The 11,892-nt window shown below is 40.0% G+C and overlaps 1 pseudogene; it reads left to right on the top strand.

Moving 5' to 3' along the window:
- The first annotated feature begins 1,825 nt into the window (after nt 1-1,825).
- LOC146812250 (aristaless-related homeobox protein A-like) overlaps nt 1,826-11,892 on the top strand; it is a 70,400-nt pseudogene continuing 60,333 nt past the window's right edge.

The raw sequence follows: 11,892 nt of genomic DNA, 5'->3' as shown, positions 1-11,892 counted from the left end.
AACAAATTTCATATGGAACTTCTTTCCTGAAATGCTAGATTCTGGGGTTTTGGGGTGATAGCTACATTCTACTGTGCTCAGTCGCCTTGGCTTAAGGAACAAACAGAGGATTGTGGTTTTAGTTCTGTCTAAAATATTTATTTTGCCATTCTCAGCATGTTGTTGATAACTCTGTTCATGCAGCCTATGAAGTTTCTTTCAAATTAAAGTGGGACTAGAACTTGCTGTTTTGTACCTTCATATGTTCTACCCACTGAATTCAAATGTTCACAACCTGTTTATTCACCAAGGTAACAAATTGTTATTTTGTATTTATTTCATATATGTGGATCCAGTTATAATCTATGGTAGATTGTCACTCCATCTATTGCTGGTACATTTTTTGGTAAAAACACAATCAGTGACATTATTTTTAGTTTTCCTAAAATAACTAAACTCAAACATTCCCCCTTTTACTCAGATTTGCCAAACTGTAGTTTTTTCTAGGAGCAGCACAAACATCATGAAGTTCACTCAAAATATCCTTACCTTCAGGGAGAAGCTAAATATTGTGGTTTCCTGCAACAATAATTATTACATGGTGGTATGTTAGACATATATTTTTAATATCCTCATTCAGCTGCCCATCCAGAGCCCAACATAAGCACTGATTAAAACTAACTCAGAAAATTTGCAAGCAACATTTGGAACCAGCTGTATGCTAGTTGTAATACATTCTACTACTCAAATCTCTTTTGTTGAAAACAATGTTCATAGAATACATGATCGCTACCACTCTCTTCATATTAGCAACTTAATCAAATGTAAGAGAACTAGAAATGTGCAGGAGCTCCAGCAGCCACACCAAAATATTCAAATATTCAATTTCATTGTATATATTGTAGAGATTATGGCAGTTTTAAACAACTATTTTGAACCAACCAATACATTACTTTTTAGGGAATCAGTAGGGAATCTTCAAAGGATGTAGAGTGACATTTGAAAATTCCACATTTTTACAACTTGATGGATATAGCACACCAGATGCTTTGCAGAGGTGTTTCAGTAACCATCTTGGAGGGTTTTTCTACTTATCATTGACTCCTATGCATTTCTAAATTTACTATAGCTAAAAAGGGATCCAAAATATCAGTAAATTACTCCAGGTTAGAGCAGAAGTAAGTATAGAACTGGTACTGCAATACCATCCTTTTGAAAATAATGTACATAGAGACTTAAAATAAAACCCTATAGGAAATAATATAAATGACATTAAGGGGCTGATTATTATGTCGTGCAGACTTATGTCTGTCCACCACCCTATCGCAGACTGGACCACCCGACAGGCTGTTGGCGGTCACCACGCCCAACCTATTGCAGATGGGACCACCGGCAGGCTGTCGGAGGCATTCCGATGAAACCACCACCACGACGGTCTCAATGCCTATATGTTGCATTGTGGCAGGTGCTGCTGGCTGTGGCTCCCGCCGCAATGCAATAAAGGGACACTTTACATATCCCTGTACTATATATGGCAAGCACCATGTGGTGCCTGCCACATGGCACATGGATAAGTGAGGGGACTTCATGGATGCCCCCCAGTGACTACAGGTTAGGAATAGAAAGGAAAAGGGGCCCGCTAAGGACCCCCAATGTCCCTTTAATCCTACCTGTTCATGGACGGTTAACCGCAATGAAAAGGCGGGTAAAAAGGGACATCATAATTCCAACGGCGGTGCCTGGTAGGGAATACGAGTCCGTCCGCTGCACTGGCGGGCTCAAGGAGCCCGTCGGATGTGTGGCGGTTGGTGTTTGCGACCGCCATCACACTGCCCACCATTGTAATATGGCGGGCAGTAAACCTGTCTACGATGGAGGTAAGATTGTCACTGACAGGCTGTCATGGCAGTCTCACCGCCATCGTAATCGGGCCCTGAACAATTTAAAAATATAAATACATGTAATTTAATGATAAAAACATATTTTAAAATAATACATATTTTTTATTAAATTACAAAATATTACAGCAACTTTTGTTGTATTTCAAAATTTATGTCAGATTTGATTTTATTGAAATAACATTAAATGACTTTTAATACATTCTATATACCACTTTTATTAATAATGAATGCATATTAAATGATTGAGGTAGAACTTTATTTTTTATTTAAACTTCATGAAATTTTTTTTTAATTTTTTTTGTTAAATACACTTTTTTCTTTTATTTTAACTTACTAGACACCGTAGTTGGGGTGGATGTGTCAGTATGGTAAAGTAAAGGGAAACAGATCAAGTTTAATTAAATGTTGAAAAAATTGCAAAAACATTTTTATATTAAATATTATTGTAAATTAGTTGCCTATATTTATTTTAAATGCAAAGCAAAACACTGCTACAGTGATTTTGAATTCAGGCCCACATTTACTAACTCTTTTTGTCAGTTTTGCATTACTTTTGTAAGCCCAACCTTATACAACGTGTTAAAGTGTGATATACTATCAATGCAAATTTCGATTTGCAATAGACAGGTACCAAAGCAATGTTAAAATATTCTAGAAATAAATAGTAAATACGTTTTCTTATATATATATATATATATATATATATATATATATATATTTGTAACATTAAATTATAGTCATTTATACGTTGAACTATTTTTAATAATGAATTTAATATTGCATTATTTCCTAAGGGAGTTTTATTTTAAGTTCCTACCTTGGTTATTTTCCATGGAAGTGCACTGCAGCATCAGTGGTTGGCCAGTGTGGAGCAATTTTTACTGTTTCTTTTTTGACTGTGCTAACTTTGACTCATAAATGTGGCTGCTTCCCCCTTTTCTGACATGTAAGTCTACAGATTTGAACAACTTTACACTTGTGTTCTGTGAATAGTCAAAAGTAGCAAAGTTACTCAAAATTGTAATAGAAAAGTTTCATGTGTAACTTACTCACAAGTGTAACTTAATTTTGTGACTGGCCCTAAAAGTTACTTCCATGTTCTTGTCTCTATAGTTTTAGACTGCTGTCTGCGATTTACTATTTAGATGCAACTGTTGTTCCATTGCCTTCTTGCTAGGTTGTGTCAAACATTCATTGGTGCATTAGTAATTATTTGGGAATGTTCAGTTCCGAAAGGTTAAATGACTGTGATTGTATGCAACCATAATTTTACTGGGAAATCGATAACCTTGTACATTATTTTCAAGAGCTAGTTTACTAGCAACAATGAACGCTTTCAAATCTATAGTCACAGTAAATTACAAGGGGCGGATTAACAGCTCTTTGTTTGCTCTGAATGAATATCTGCCAATAAAATACTTTTTCACCATAAACAATGCGTTTTATCTATGATTATTTTGGAGATAAAGAAGAAATGGCATTCTATTGCAGAACAACACAAGTAAGATAGAACTGATTAGAAATTGCGAGGTAGGTGAAAGAGAACAGAGAGTGAGTGTTAAAGATTCTAAAATATGCAAATAAACAGGAGCTGGTCTGTTACCCGACCAGGGCATTTTGAAGGTCAGGGACACAATTTCATCTTCTCCATGATATTAGTTGGTGCAAGTCATTTTCAATTCAATGTTTTTTTACCGACATCCTGTTATATAAGCTTTCAGATTAAACTTGGTTTTTCTGAGGTCACCTTGCATATGATTTTTCTGAAGTGCTGTAAATGTAACTGCATACTCATTAAGGCCTTTTCAATATTTCAGTCCATCATGTTACATTTATGTAGTTTATTAATATAAATCATAGCAAGAAAGAACTTAATGTACCCTTTAAAAAAAATGACAGCATTTTCCAGTTCTTTGTTTGAGGAATCTCAAAGGATTCGTTGTTGTTACATAGAGCTTACCCAGAGCAGCATACATTGTGCTTTCAACAAAAGGGGGATGATTTTCGTAAATCAAAATGTTCTAGATGTATGTGGCCTATCACACAGGTAACTTTATACTTATCAAATATGTGTATAAATGTACTCTTACGCATTGTAACTATTATTGACAGTTCACTGTAGGGAAGTGCCTCTTTTTGCATGGTTAGCCCCCACTTTTTGCCTGATGTACCTTCAAACTGTAAGTGCACTGAGTACAGGTCACAAGTCGGGGGTAAACTCGGGTGGACGGCGTCTCTCCACTATTTTTACAGGGTGAATGCCGTCCACTGTGCTAAAAAGATTGTCACTCTAACAAGAGTGCACTAACCAAGCATTTACAGGGAATTGCGGATGAATCTGGAAATTTCTCTGAATGCCGGTCACCACTCCCATGTACTTACTTTCTTCGATGGCATTGATTTGCTCACCTATCTCCCCCCTACAGGGCTGTCAATCTTGTGTAGCGTGAAAGCAATACCTATGAAAGCTCTTCCTTGCCCTTTGAACCCTTTGAACCTGCCCCCACTACCTCGTGACCTTGCAGGGCCGCCTACCAGTAGACGCTGTGAGTCTGAGACCAATCAGTGAGCATATCAGACATCACTGGATAGATGTGTGTGCAACTCTGCAGACACGCCCTCATGCTGCTATGCCCTTTATATTTTGGGCTCGCCCCCTCTGGCTCCTTTCCTTTTGTGACCTGACCTGGACAGGATCTCATCATGCCTCTCCCTCCCACTCGAGACTCCACTTCCATTCCTGGCCTCACCTGCTGCCTGAGCTGCCAGGCCACTTATACGAGAGAGAGGGCTTAACAACAAAGGATTGGAAGCAGAAACAGCTCTTTCCCTGCTGCTTCGGCCCATCCCTTGTTGCCAGCCCCCGGGTGCTGTAGTCCCTTTTTACTTCCCCCTTAATTGATCCCAGGTAACTCAAGGTGAAAGGGATTTTTTTAAAACAAGCTAGCCAAACCTCGCCTCTCTGTTTAAGATCTTTTTTTGTATGCCCACTCACTGCAGGTTGGTACTATAGACGGGGCCAATGACCCTGCCGAGTTCCCACAGAATGCCCTATTGTTTTCTATGTTTGGTTGAAGTTATCTGTGAATAAGTACATTTTGAGGGTAATGCAGAAAGGCATAAAACATCAGCAGTCGTGAGCTACAAGAACTGAGATAGTATTTCACATTGCAAAGCCATTTACAATTTGTTTCACTCCTGAGTGAAAATGGAAATATTTAGGAACCTGGAGGCCGACATCCTGCAACGTTTTAAAAACATTTTGCATACGGACCCGAGGGGACGGGGATTTTTAAAAACTCATAATAGCCCTATTGTTTGGGAGAATTAGAAGTTATCCGTGGCATGTGGGGGTCGTGGGAGTAGTGTGGGGGTTTGCACAGCTCGGCGCACTTCCGCTGGAGTGAGGTCTCTACCACTTGTCTGCCATGAGAGGATCCTGGGCCACAGCGAGCAACATGAACTGCTGGGCCTCACAGCCCCCTAGTATGCTGTGAGTGGCCCGGGGAGTGCAGAAATTCACAAAGATTATTGCTCAGTCACGGGCCCAGTCCATAATACCAGCCTGCAGTGAGTGGGCCCTTGGAGAACACTAATGCCCACGCACTGCTGCTGGACAACACCCTGTAACAAATTGGAGACTTCAGGTTTGGGTCATTCCAAGTGACACGGAGAGCTGCTCAATCGCTTTGCTGTCCTCTGGGCCATGCAGTCCCCTTTAAATATTTAGTCTGCCATGAAGGGCCTTGCGTGGACCACACTGACAACTGCTAGACCAAACAGCCCCCTCAAAGTACCTTCATGGGGGACTTTGTCATTTGTCATGATGTCATTTTGTAAATGGCTAATGGACACTCTCCGTTTTCAATGTTGCTGGTTCCCTTTGTCTCCTACCACAAAATGATTATTCTGCTTTTTTGTTAAAGAGGCTCTTCATTTAGAGAGTTGGTCTTAGTCCCTCCACCCCAGAGAAGTGAGGCGTGTTCCCCACAGAGGTGAGAACATGAAGCCTATAATATTGAAGACGTGTCGTTGTAAATGATCTCCTCCTTAATGTGTTCATTGAAGGGCTGTGATCTTAACCAGTACTGTTAATGTGTTATAATGGGCCCTCCTGGGTTACCATCCAGGGTTTGGTCTGATAAACATGTACTCATATCTGCGAGCTTCAATAGTGGGTGTTCTCTGTCCTCTTCACCGACATACACCATCGATGGTCATCCTATAGTGCTGGGAATGACCTTTTATTTTATTTTACGCAAGCTCACAACTTGAGTTGCATGGAAATAAAGTGAAGTAATAATTAGAGGATATTTTGAATAAGTGGAATGACGTGTCGAATATCTCTACGCAAATAATACGGGTAGGACTAGTCCTGTTCTGGAGAGAGAGCACGTTAGGTAACATTTTTTATTGTACAGCATACATTCCAAATATATTGGCTAACATCTCATGGTTTTGCAGGCAGTTCTTAAAGGAAATGCCTGCAATACCCATATGTCACGGTTTGGCACCACATCTCCAGCAGCAAATCATGTATGTGCTATTGCCGGAGAGCTGTGGTCTTTTCTGCCTAGGTAGGCCATGCAGTCCTACAAGTGGCACTTTCTCCCACAGTCCACTGTGGGTTTCACTTGTGTCCAGGATGCCAGTCCAGTTTGCCTAGTGCCGAAGCTGGAACTAGGATTAAGGTCTAGAGGGTCCAAGGAAAGTAACTTTGCCACTTAACTGTATTTAATGGATGGCAGCACCGCCCATTTCTTGCAGTGGTGAACTTCAAGATGTGGATTCTTTTGTATAGACTAATGCAGTCACGACAACTCATTGGTATAATTTTGCAATAGTTCCTTACTGGTCATAAAGAGCCAAAATTGTTCTTTATGTGGCAAAGAACTCTGAAATTCAGACGTTTTTCAAGCAAACTGGGGGTGGAAGGATGGATGCTCTTGAGATTTTCCTGTGTAGAGCACAATAATGGTGCAGAAAGATGCACTATGTGACCAACCGCTTTTGCTAAGACCATATATATTTACTTTACCTCATTCCTCTGTATTTCTTTACGCCAAAACCAAAATTATAAAAAAAAGCACTGTGGATTATGCATTACAAGGGCTGCAACTCTCAAGATATGCAGTACATGGTTAAGAAATTTAATGGCCGCTGTAAATGGTGGCTCTGGCCCAGTGCTAAATTTGAAATAAATTAAGAGCCAGGACTCTCGTCAGGAGGCCACTGCAGGTTGCACCACATATTGCCCCTGCCATGCTGCCAATGATATGACAACACAACTCTTAACCATCACACTCCTACTGTAACAATTCAGACCATTTCAGGCCCCAAAGCTATAAGAATGGCTGGGGCGGCAGGTAATAGTAATTTTTAATGTATATTGAAATAATAATTCACTGTTGTTGTGGCCATCTCTAAATTAGCCAGACGGCGCCACCATGCGCCAGACTTTCATAAGCACATGTGTTGATAATTAAATGCTGGTGCTGAGCAATGGAAACCACTAGCTCAAATTAAACACTGCTCTGGCCGACGCTTTCAGAGTACATCGAGGACAACCTCAGTCTTTCAGAGAGCTTCTTAGCTAATGGTGCAGAATTTATCATAGCCCATAGTAAGACTTACAGCATCAATGGCTAGGAAGAAAGTTTGCTTTCAAAGGTCAAAACTTATTTAACGAGATGTGAGTAGTAAGGAGCAAGTTATTCCTTCTAGAAGACTATCATCAATGATACAAATGGATTATCTGAAATCAGGGAATGCACACAGAACTGGACAAAGACACCTTTAGAAGGAGAAAGAGGAAGGAAAATAGGCCACTTTTGACTATAAGCAACTTGAAATATGTGCTCATAGCGATCCTCTCCTCTTAAGAGGAGAGTAGAAGAATAAAGATGAAAGATGAGTGTTAAACCTTGTAATTATATCCCTCTCAGCCATGCACAAATAGCTGAGCCTATTGTACTACTGAGTATTGGCCCTCAGAATATCATGGTACAGGAATATTGTGGACAGACTATTGAGGAACAAAATATCGAATGGTAAGTGCATGTACAGAAAGATAAATTACCTATTCTTAACTCCACATCTATTTTACCTTTAAGGTAGATATATGTAGAGATCAAAAATTAAGTAAGCGGACAATTATTTTCCTCTTTTGCACCTCCATACCAGTGAAATGCCAGAAATAGTAGATCATTCTTCAAAAACTCACTACAACATTTCGAATATTTGCAAAAAAGCCTTTTTGACATGCCGCATTTATTAAGAAAAAACTGATATGTCTAGACAATAAAAACATCTCACACCATGTCAATCTAGTGCACAGCCTCTAACCGGCAGCCTTATTGCTACTGTTATTTAGGCAAGATATAACGTTGTGGAGATAATGAAGGTTCCATCACACAAAAATCTAATTCAAATTTTGGGAAAATATCAAACACATACAACATCTATTAAACTTGGTGACAAAACAGTCACGGAGTCCCAATAGACTTGCTCTGCGCCTGGCTGAAGCAGCACTATCAAGCACAGTCTGTTGGGGCACATGGCCACAATGCTACCAATGAAAGTAGTGTGTGGAATAAGGAGAGCAAGCATTGTAGTATGTAAGTGCTGAACTCCACTCATCAGAGTAGTTGGCACATACCAATCTGTGTTCATTTTTAGCATGGCTTTTCTGTCTTTGTTTACTTTAATTATCAGTTCAAGGCAGCTCCAGAACACACTTTAAAGAAATATTTCCTTAGATTAACTGTAAGTATGTAAAGATGGGAGAAAAATGCCAGCTTAAGGTGATTTTTCAAATTTTTGCTCTAGATGGGACATTACGGGGTAGTAGGTTAGCAACTTTTTATTTCAGGTGTTTTTCAGCAGTTTCAAAATATTGTAGAGCTTATCATTGCTCAAAAGGGTGCAATTTCTGATATCTATTGCTTTCCAAGGACTTTGTAGCTTGGTTTTTACTGACGGGAAAGTGTCACTCTAAGTGTCACACCTTTAGTTGTTAAATGTCACTCATAAGTACTCTGAAACCATAGAAATGTCACACATAAGCATGCTGAAAACTTGGCAGCTATTTACATGTATTCAAGTTTACACTATCATCCCATCATTTTGTGCATCTGCACTGTACAAGCGCGTAACATACCTTGAGAACAGCATCTTTTGCTTTGCTGTTGACCAATTCTCCTCTGCACATCATGCCTTACCTTTCCAATTGACTTGCCTCTTAATTCCCGAGAGGCATTGTCATCAGGGCATGGGAGCAAGGATGTTTCTAAGTTTAGGTTTGAAAATTATCACTTTTCAAAGGTCTCAATGCAGTCATTAAAGGCAACTTGCTGTTCCGTCAACATCCAAAATCACTTCAACGTCTTCAAATATTAATATTTGGGTGCTCAAAATTGATGTATATCTATTGAATGCCTCAGAATCATTTCTAAGGAAATAATTCCCATGGCGGCTGGATGCCACTAGTCCTTCAACTATGAAAATGCTTACAATTGCCTAATGTGTAGTATTTTATTTGTGCCACAGCTTACAGATGAGATATTGGGATCAATCCTATTCAAGAGAGCCCCCTGCCTTATGTACCTGAAGCCTCATTACTTTGTCCTGCTCTCACCTACCATGGTCCCATGCACACCCAGGAGACAACACAGATCACCAGAAAGCTGCAAAGCCAGCTGCTGCCATACGGGAAACTTTGGCTTCTCTCCCTAGCATGGAGGCTGCATCAGTTGTAGCCAGGAGAAGTAAAAAACACCGATACTCCTTACCAGATGTGTTGGGTTCATACCACCAATCCTTATAATTTAATGTTCATACATTACATGGAAAACTAAATGAGCAATATCACAAGGGTAAATCTGAAGATCATTATTTACTAATTGAGGGAAATATTCGTTTTTAAAGGGCATTTTGTGACTTTCTCTTTTTTAAATTGTAATACCACCACAAACCTGGATGGGTGGCTAACTGGGCAGAATGTCTTTCTAGGCCACAAACATTTTTCTAAGGGCAAAGTAATTCACCTAGGCCCAGTAATGCTGAAAATATTTTCGCCAATCAACTTTGCAATTTTTTTCTGCTCCCCAACTATCAGTGAATATGAGAGTGACAAAAGCAAAAAATATAGCTGATCCTATGCTTTCTGGTTTATTCAGAAAATAGCCAAAGCAAATCCAGAATTATGAATTTCTTTGCAACTGCAAACAAGAGATCACGGTTTGATTCTGAAGTAGCCTAGTACAGCACAGTGCGGGCTTGCAAGATGTACCTGCACAAGATTCACAGAGTATGATGTCAAGCCAAGGATCAATTCAACCTGCTCCACTGGGAGACTATACAACATATGTCCAAGATGGGGGTGCGAGTTTTGAAAGGGATACCAGCTTTCGAGAGTGTTGGAACCACAGTCAGTGGGCTCAATTTAAAAAAAAGTATCCATGGCCAAGCAGTGAAAATGGATATGCAGTTAGGTTAATCTACTTGGAGTGTCAGCATCACAGAGTGTGAGTATGTCTAGAGAATGGATCGCTGGGAACATTGCTGCATCTGGCCCAACAAAAGCTAGCCAGTTAACTTCAATGTGGAAACAAGTTCATAAGCATAACCTTTCTTAAGCACATGCTAAAGCATGCAATATCCAAGCTCCATCTAAGAAGGGATTACTGAGGTCAACTATCCTGGAGCAGCAAAGACTTTGCCATGCTTCAACAGTTAAGGTTTTTCGCACACTTTACTTTTGTGCAAAAAAAATCACCCCTTTTCAGACTTTCCAGGTCTAGTAGCCTTACAGGTTGCTAATGAGGCAGATATGGGCTCGATTCTACACAAATGCTGTGCATATACTGCAGCACAGATAACTGATTGTATTGGTAATGAAATGCGGAGAAAGCTTTTCATGGGCATTATTGAACAGGCTCCAAAAATCTCTGTTTATATTGATGGATCAAAACCCATTGTTTCATGGCAGTTTTAAATATTTATGTCAGGCTGCAATCAATAGAAAAGAGCCCCTCACCTTTTTATTTGACTTGGGTGAGTTGACTAGGGGAGACGCTGAGTGCATTGAGTCTACACTTTTGAAATGTCTTGAGAAACATAGATTTTGTAACAAGTTCCTTTGAGACAATTGGATAAGGGTGTGCAGTGATGGTGCCAGTGTAATGCTTGGGAGAAACTCCGGTGTTTTGGAGAGGCTATGTTCAAAATACTCTCGCCTTGTAAAGTGACACTGTCTATGCTACTAGCTCGGGCTCAGTGTAACGGACATGGTTGACACAGTGCCAGGCCTTAAGAACCTTGCATAATTTTTTGAAAAACGGTATGCTGTGTACCACCTGTCTCCCAAAAATCAGCGGCAACCCTCTGCATGTACGAAAGAGTTAGGAATTACAATTCTGAAAATCGGGTGAGTACTTTCAGTTTGGTGGATTGCTTCTAACACAGGGCAATGTGAGCAGTGTGGGAGTCATACCCAGCCCTTCACCAGCATTTTTTTCAGTCCAGCTTAAGAACTTCTTGTGATGTGAAACATCGGTCTACTTTCAGCGTGCTAAATTATATCCTCACATCTTCTGATTTTTTTCTGAATATAGCTGGTGTTGCAGATGCTGTTCATGAAATTGGAACACTGTCAGAAGCACTGAAAAGGGATGAAGTAACTCTGCTACAAGCTTACCAGCTCATCAATCATTTAGTAAGGGCAATTGAAAAGCTTAAGGAGTTCCCGGGGACACACAGAAAGGAGACTGAAGAAGCGCAATGAGAGTGGCTTATTTAGAGGAGTGTCAATCACCTGGGAGGACTCACGTTACCTGGTAAAAATAACCGTTCCCAGTTTTATCAAAATCTAGCAAATAACTTGCTCTCTAGCTTGTATGCACAATCTGCAAGAAATAGATCTGCCACATCATCTCGGACAGATTAATTTGTAGCGCTCACTTCAGAGCTAGATGTTATCAGGCAACACAAGTGGCAAAATGAAAGTGAAAGC

This window comes from Triturus cristatus, chromosome 7 (genome assembly GCF_964204655.1).
Source record: "Triturus cristatus chromosome 7, aTriCri1.1, whole genome shotgun sequence".
Classification (NCBI taxonomy): domain Eukaryota; kingdom Metazoa; phylum Chordata; class Amphibia; order Caudata; family Salamandridae; genus Triturus; species Triturus cristatus.
The sequence above is the reverse complement of the archived record's forward strand: the minus strand, read 5'-3'. Positions and strand labels throughout refer to the sequence as shown.